Genomic DNA, 7,021 nt, shown 5'->3' on the forward strand with positions numbered 1-7,021 from the left:
GGTTTATAGTCCTTATCCGAGAAGACTTGAAAGTCTAACCATTTGCAGGTGAAATTATAAAGGCAGCACTTTCTCCTCGGTTATTTTAAAATCCTGAGTGTTGATCCGGCCGGGGTTCGAACCCGCGACCTCCCGCATGACAGCCCGATGCTCAACCAACTGAGCCACCGGTGCACGGTGCTACCAGTGGGCGTTAGCGACCTTGTGAGACCAAGTGGTATTTTGTGGAGAATGAAGATAAGAAAATTGTCATTCACAACTCCACAAACCGTCCTCTAAAGAAAGATAGCAAGGAATTTGTTCGATTTCACCGCAAATGAGTTCTCTGAGCGTTTTAGAAGTTCCTGCTACTCAGCGAAACACTTTGCATAATGCTTTCTTGAAGTCATGGGTGTGTGAGACAGAGAAGCAACTGTGGCCGGCAGCTCAGACATAAGTAACAAAAACTCGACATAAGAAGTCAATTTTCCTGTTACAGTTCCCATTGAGATATCAGCTAATCCAGCAAATACAATCTCACGCAGGAGAAGACAGAACTGTAGAACACCCCCCAAAAGTTTCTCGAATTCACCAGTCCGCGAATGTGATAACTCTGAGAACGTCCCTTTTGAAGTGAGAGACAAAATTAACGACGACAATACTGAGGAGATTTGTGCCCCGGTAAACATTAAAAAAAAAAAGGCAAAGAAACGCTCTGTGTCCACATACAGTGAGTCTGCCAGTGCCCTCTAAACTGAAAAAGCTTTCTGTTGAAAGCAGCACTGAAGAAGAGGAGTACAGCATCCCTGATTCAGAATTTTTCAGGATATTAAGAAATACACTGTTCCCGGTAAGTACTCGTCACTGTGGGATAAAAAATTCTATTTGATAAAAGATTGATTGGGATAAAAGATTGACAGGAAGATTCTCGCACTACCTATGCAAAATAGAGTTTATGTGACGGTGGTTCATCTTTTTTAAAGGACCAAAAGTCAAAACTGTAATGATTAAAAACAAAAGGGGTCCTTTGAAAATAAGTCGTGCCAACCGAAAGAGGTGGCAATTTCAAAGATGGTAACAGCCTTGGTGAATTAGTAAATCGATATTCTTTCCGTAATTTTCCTTAACCTCGTTTTGGCATTGCGATTTCCATACATGTGTATGTGGAAACATACATTTTGTTTGAATTGTGATTCTTGCTTTCTTAAAATTTGTTAAAATCCTATTTTTGTAGGCTTATATAAAGTATTGGCAACGTCACTTGCTGCACCTAAACCGGAATACACCCTACGAGATTTAGATATGTGTCACGTTCAAGTTCTAAAGAATGAGCTTCTGTCTCTACCACTTACTCAGTGTGGGAAACCAATTTTCGTAATTGCTAAAGGTCTAAAAGATGTGGACAAGTTCGATGCAAAAACTTAGATAGTTATGGACTGGAGGTGATAGGTGGAAATAATCGGCGGGAAGCTATCAACGAAATTATTAAAACTTCCACTTCTAATGAGAGAAAAGAACTATTCAAGTTCGTCTATGTCCACATTTACACTGGTAAGCGATGTAAAATGTTTCCACATAGTTACTATATCACCTAATACAGTATAATTATTATCGTTATAATATAATTTTCAGCAGTGAATGTAAGAATTCGGTGTTGTATTCACCAAGCTACCTGGTGAATATAACATTTAAGAGGCACGGATGCTAAGCCAAGCATCAAGCACCTTTAGTGCTTTTTACTTTATCGCATTTTAGCACGTTTTGCACATTTTTTAGATTCACCGCTGAAAATTATACTTAAAGTATGTCTCAGTAAATATATACATTCACCAATATTCACTTTGTCTCCAGCGAACAATTGTTAATTAGTATAATTTCAGAGTTGAAGAGCGAGTTTTCAGCAATCTGATTGGTTGAGTGATTTGTACTATGACACCGCTACACGGTGAATATAACGCCCCAACCTTTTGTTTTCAAAAACAAAATTGCTGCCAGTCGGTTTGCCCAAGTTTCCGATGAGGAAATTTCCGAAATGAAGATAAACGCAGTCCCCAAAAGTACGCAGAATGCAACAAAGTTAGTGTTAAACTATTCAAAGGTAAGCCAGCCTTCTGCTTTGAATTGAATTATTTTATTTTAAAACTTAAAAGTTTCTGTAAACCAACAAAAGTATCGTTTTAACACAGAACAACCACGGAAGTCCTCCTCTTTAAATTTATCTCAAACATAATGGTTCGCACAGCAAAAAGAATTCACAACAGAGTTCAAGTCTATGGAAGTCGAAGAAATGAATAACTGCCTTTCAAAGTTTTATTTATCAGCAAGAAGAAACGATGGCAGCTATTACAAGAAATCACGGTTATTGTCAATCAGGGCCGCCTTAGATCACTATTTGCATTCACCTTCGTTCAACAAGAAAGTCTCAATTGTGACACTGTTCAGTTTAACGAAGCAAACAAAGCTTTAAATTCCTATCTGAAGCACCTAGCCAGTAGCGGTAAAATTTCTGGAATGGTTCACAAAAATCCCCTGAGGGCTGAAATGGTGCAAAAGGTGTTCCAGGCAGATGAATTATTTGAGTGCAGAAACAAAAAATCCCCGTCTTTTGCTACAAACAACATGGTTCTACATTTCACAGTGTTTCGGTAAGGGAGGTAGGGAAAATCAAAGCGTGATGAAGAAATCGACGCATTGACGCTGCGCCTAGCCGTGACATCCTCAAGGGAAGAATGCTTTGAGCTGAATAAAGACAAACCTGGAGTGGTGCTTTCCACCAAGAACCACACAGGTGGTCTCGACAGCAGGGAAGATCATGCAGACAGCAAAATATAAGAGTGAGCAATTGTTTAACATCTTTCCAAATCCACAGAAAATGTTAGTTGGTGAAAACGTTAATTCCACAAACATCCAAAAATGGAAACGATCCTCTTCCTCAGTGCCCTCCCCGATGTGATTTATGACATGTTGAAAGTCATAGAAAAATACAGCAGATTGGAGATAAAGGGACAAAAAGCTTCAGGGAAGACTTTAAAAGCTGGCCTGAAAGCAACTGTAGATTATCCCAGCTACAATTTCAAATGCCTCAGCAGGGACCTCACAAAAGACCAAATCATCAGCCTTCTCAATGGTGTACTGGAAGGCAAATTTACACTTGGTGACCTTAAATTAGAGAGCAGTCGAATCAAAGAGGTAAAAGAAGTGCAACACCAGTTCATCAAATATACAGGAGGTGCAGAATGGGAAGAGGTAGCAAAGAGGTGAGCGAGTCAGTCCAGCCTAATAAAGCTATTCTATTTGTGAGGAGATTCTAGCACAACGAAGAGGAATTGCTGTGGAGAGATCTAGTCTCAATTAAGGCTTAGTTGTGCAGAAAACCAATACTCTTGATCTTTTTTGCCTAATTGTGAGCTCATTTCAAGAATTTCGTTATTTTACTGCAGACTCGTACCCAGTCGCTATTTACATGCTTTTTGGGGAAAGAGGATTGAATACTAGGTTGGATTAAGGTGCGCGAGGTGTCATGGGAAGGGTGGAAAGGAAAATAGCGACTGGCAGATTTTGTTCCAACATGGCTGCTGTTTTTGATCGCAAAGTGCACCCAGCCATATTAGAGGGAAAATTGGCTTGTCCGCATAGCAGTTGTAGCAAGAAACCTATATTTTTTCAAAAGAGCGGGATTTTTCACCATTATAAGTCCATACATGGGTCTAACGTTCCATCTTCATTTTTGAAAGAAGCACTTATGCTATCTCGAAAGCTTCATGGAGATGAAACGAAAGCATATTTGGAGACCATTTATCATGCCATGGAGGTAAGTTTCCAAAATAATTAATTTGGCATCAGATTGTTATGAATTAGTCGAGTATATTTTCACAGATCTTGATTTATTACAGCACAGTGATGATCCAACCTTTAGCTTCTTGACTGCAACCTACCAGCCTCTAAATCTAGAGTTGAAAGTTTGTGTGATGACACCGACAGAAGCTGCCAATCTGCTGGGGTTTTGCCTGCTACATTACCGTGTTTTGCAGCCTTTTACATCTGGGCGCCCATCAGGGAAAAAGATTTCTGTGTCGAGCAGTGAATATTTCTATGATTTCTTGGCGTGGGAGCAAAATGTCACCAAACACCGATGCAAGGACACCGGCATTGGACAAGAGATGAAATCTGTTATAGTATCAGCTATCCATTCAAAGTGGGTAAAACAATGCAGTATACATTTTTTGTTACTTATTATTATATTTGCTTGCAGTAGTAAAATCAATGTGTTGAATGTAACTAACAACTATTTATTAATCAAAATGGGGGGGCGGGATTCTGTATACAATCTCTGTAGACTGAAGATGATATATGTCAGTGTCTTATCCAAATGACAAGGGGAAACAAGCAAGATAAATTTTTAACCTGTAAATTAAAGTACAAATAGGAGCACTAAAGCAGACGATATATCTTCCAGTTAACAGTTCATAAATTTTCCAGTACTCCACTATAGAACAAGCATTTTTTTAACCAGGCTGTGCTGACCTCTTCTCATCATTATCTTTATAGATGCTCGCTTGACTTTCTTCCCCATTGTAACTGTTTTCTTTTTCTTATGAAAAGTGCTTTCTTCTAATACATGATCTCACCCAAACATTGACACCTATTCTCTAATATTACAGAACTATGTTGCAACAATCGGGACTACCCCTCTTCAGCCTCAAGTGGAAGGAGAAACAAGTTCATGTACATCCTCTGAAGATGAGACTGATCCACTTTGTAGAACTTTGCACAGGTTGCTTGGTCATTCTAATTTCCGTGAAAATCAAAGAGAAATAATCGAGGATATAATGCAGAATCTTGATATGTTGATAATCATGCCAACTGGTGGCGGAAAGTCACAGACATATTCTCTACCTGCTGCAATGGAGCCTGGTGTATCAATTTTAATCTGCCCCATTGTTGCATTAGTGGCAGACCAAGGTGACTAGATACATGCATCTGGTATAAACACCTGCTATGTAACTCATCAGCTGTGCAATGCAGAAAAACAAGTCATTTACCATCATTTGTGTAGTCCTGACCCAGGCTACAAGATTGTTTGCACAACACCAGAGACTGTGTTGTCTCCTGAAATGATAAGAACTCTTGTTAAATTGCAAGGGCAAGGAAAATTACAGCGTTTCATTATTGATGAGGCACATTGCATAGACTTGTGGGGAAATGATTTTCGTGAAAGCTGTACCCAGCTGGGCACCCTTAAGGACTTTGGAGTACCTGTTATTGCTCTCACATGCTCTGCTACGCAAACAACAAAGATGTTATTCTTGATACTCTGAATATTATTTATATACGACTGAGCAAGGGCTCTTAAAACCTATTAAAACAGTACATACACCTGCAGACAAGAGCTGTTAGAAATATGGACAAAATCCTAATAAATTTACCTCTCGATTGGTGGCTTCCTGTTGTTTTCAGATACCTTAACTGTCCTAAAAATGCCATGTATGGCATTAGTGATGATGGCTTTTTTGGACCTTTCTGGAAGTTGGCAGAAGTCTGAAAGACAGGGCGCATTCAGATTTCTTGCCTGGAGACTTGACTCAATGCAGCTTAATACCCTTGCTTATGTACAGGTTATCCCTGCTTTTTCCTCAAAATGACTGGAAATAATCTCCCCTATAATGGCACGCCGCTCTCTAACATCACTACACGCCTGAAGACGTGCCCCTATGACCACATACACAGAATACATTTGTTAGATCTACAGATAGACAAATAGATAAACAAACGAACGAATGAATAAAAAAGTAGATATTAAATATGTGACCATCCACGGGAAAACCAACAAAAAGGTGATGACACGGGCACGCGTGCATGACACGGCACGCTGAGCGTGACATACAACACGCCATATGCGCATATTTAATGAGTAGCACAATACATGTCACGGTGGCTTTTGTTGTGCACACTGAGACACTCCAAACCTTTTGTTTAGCGTGGCGTGTTGCGTGTCAGATGCGTGCCAAAACAGGCACCGTAAAATTGCAAAAGTAATGCAAACGAAATTCGTCGAAATTCGTCCCTTGTTCTAGCGAATTTTCCACGAAAAGTCATCGAATTTTCGAACGATTTTACGTAGGGTTTGAAGCGAAAAATTCACGACCTTTCTCGAAAATTCGAGATAGCGAAATTCGAAATAGCGAATTTTCGAGGTAACCAAACGAAAATTCGAGATAACAAAATTTGAAGCAGCGAATTTTTGTGACATGAATCGGCGGCCATCATCAACAACATCGCTGAACAAGCGTATGTACGCGTAAATAAACGCGTTAAGGTTAGCGTAAATAAAGTCGTATCGAAAATAGATTCAATGATCCGACAGTTTAATCGGCTATTTCCAACGAAAAAAAAAAAGATTGCCTCACACAACAAAAACTGTGATTGCTTCACGAACAAGAGTTTGTTGTAGAGCTTACACATTGTGAAATGACGGCAGAAAAGAATCATCGCGGCAAATTCGAACTTGGCAAATTTTTGTCCAGAAAATACGTGGGAATGTTCGAGAACAGCAAATAAAGAGCGAAATTTCGCTCAATTTTTTAGGTCATTTATCGAACAGAGCGATTTTTCGCACGAAAATTCGAGGTCAATTTTCGTTCGAAAATTCGGTGTACTTGGAAACAATAGGTCTTGAGAATTATCATGACTTTTCGTTGAAAATTCGCTTCCATCAAAAATTCGTCGAAAAGCCAGGAAAAGCCGCGAATTTCGGCGAAATACGTTTGCATTACTTTTGCACAATACTGTATTCTGCGAGATTTTTCAGCTATTTCCGTAGGCAAGTCGGCCCTCACTCGGCTTTGGGAGTAGCGTGTTTATATACTTGTTTTTTTAGCGAGTGTTTTGGCGCAGCTGTCGTGCAATTTCACTCACTCGGTGTCTTTTTACGCGGTGCTCAATTTTACTTTTGCTGACACGCTCTTTTGTTTGGTATAACACGCTCTATTGTTTACAACTTGTAGTATCAGACAAAAGAAAATTTTAATGAGGCGTGCATTAC

The sequence above is a fragment of the Montipora capricornis genome, chromosome 3 (genome assembly GCF_036669925.1).
Source record: "Montipora capricornis isolate CH-2021 chromosome 3, ASM3666992v2, whole genome shotgun sequence".
NCBI classification, from domain to species: Eukaryota; Metazoa; Cnidaria; class Anthozoa; order Scleractinia; family Acroporidae; genus Montipora; species Montipora capricornis.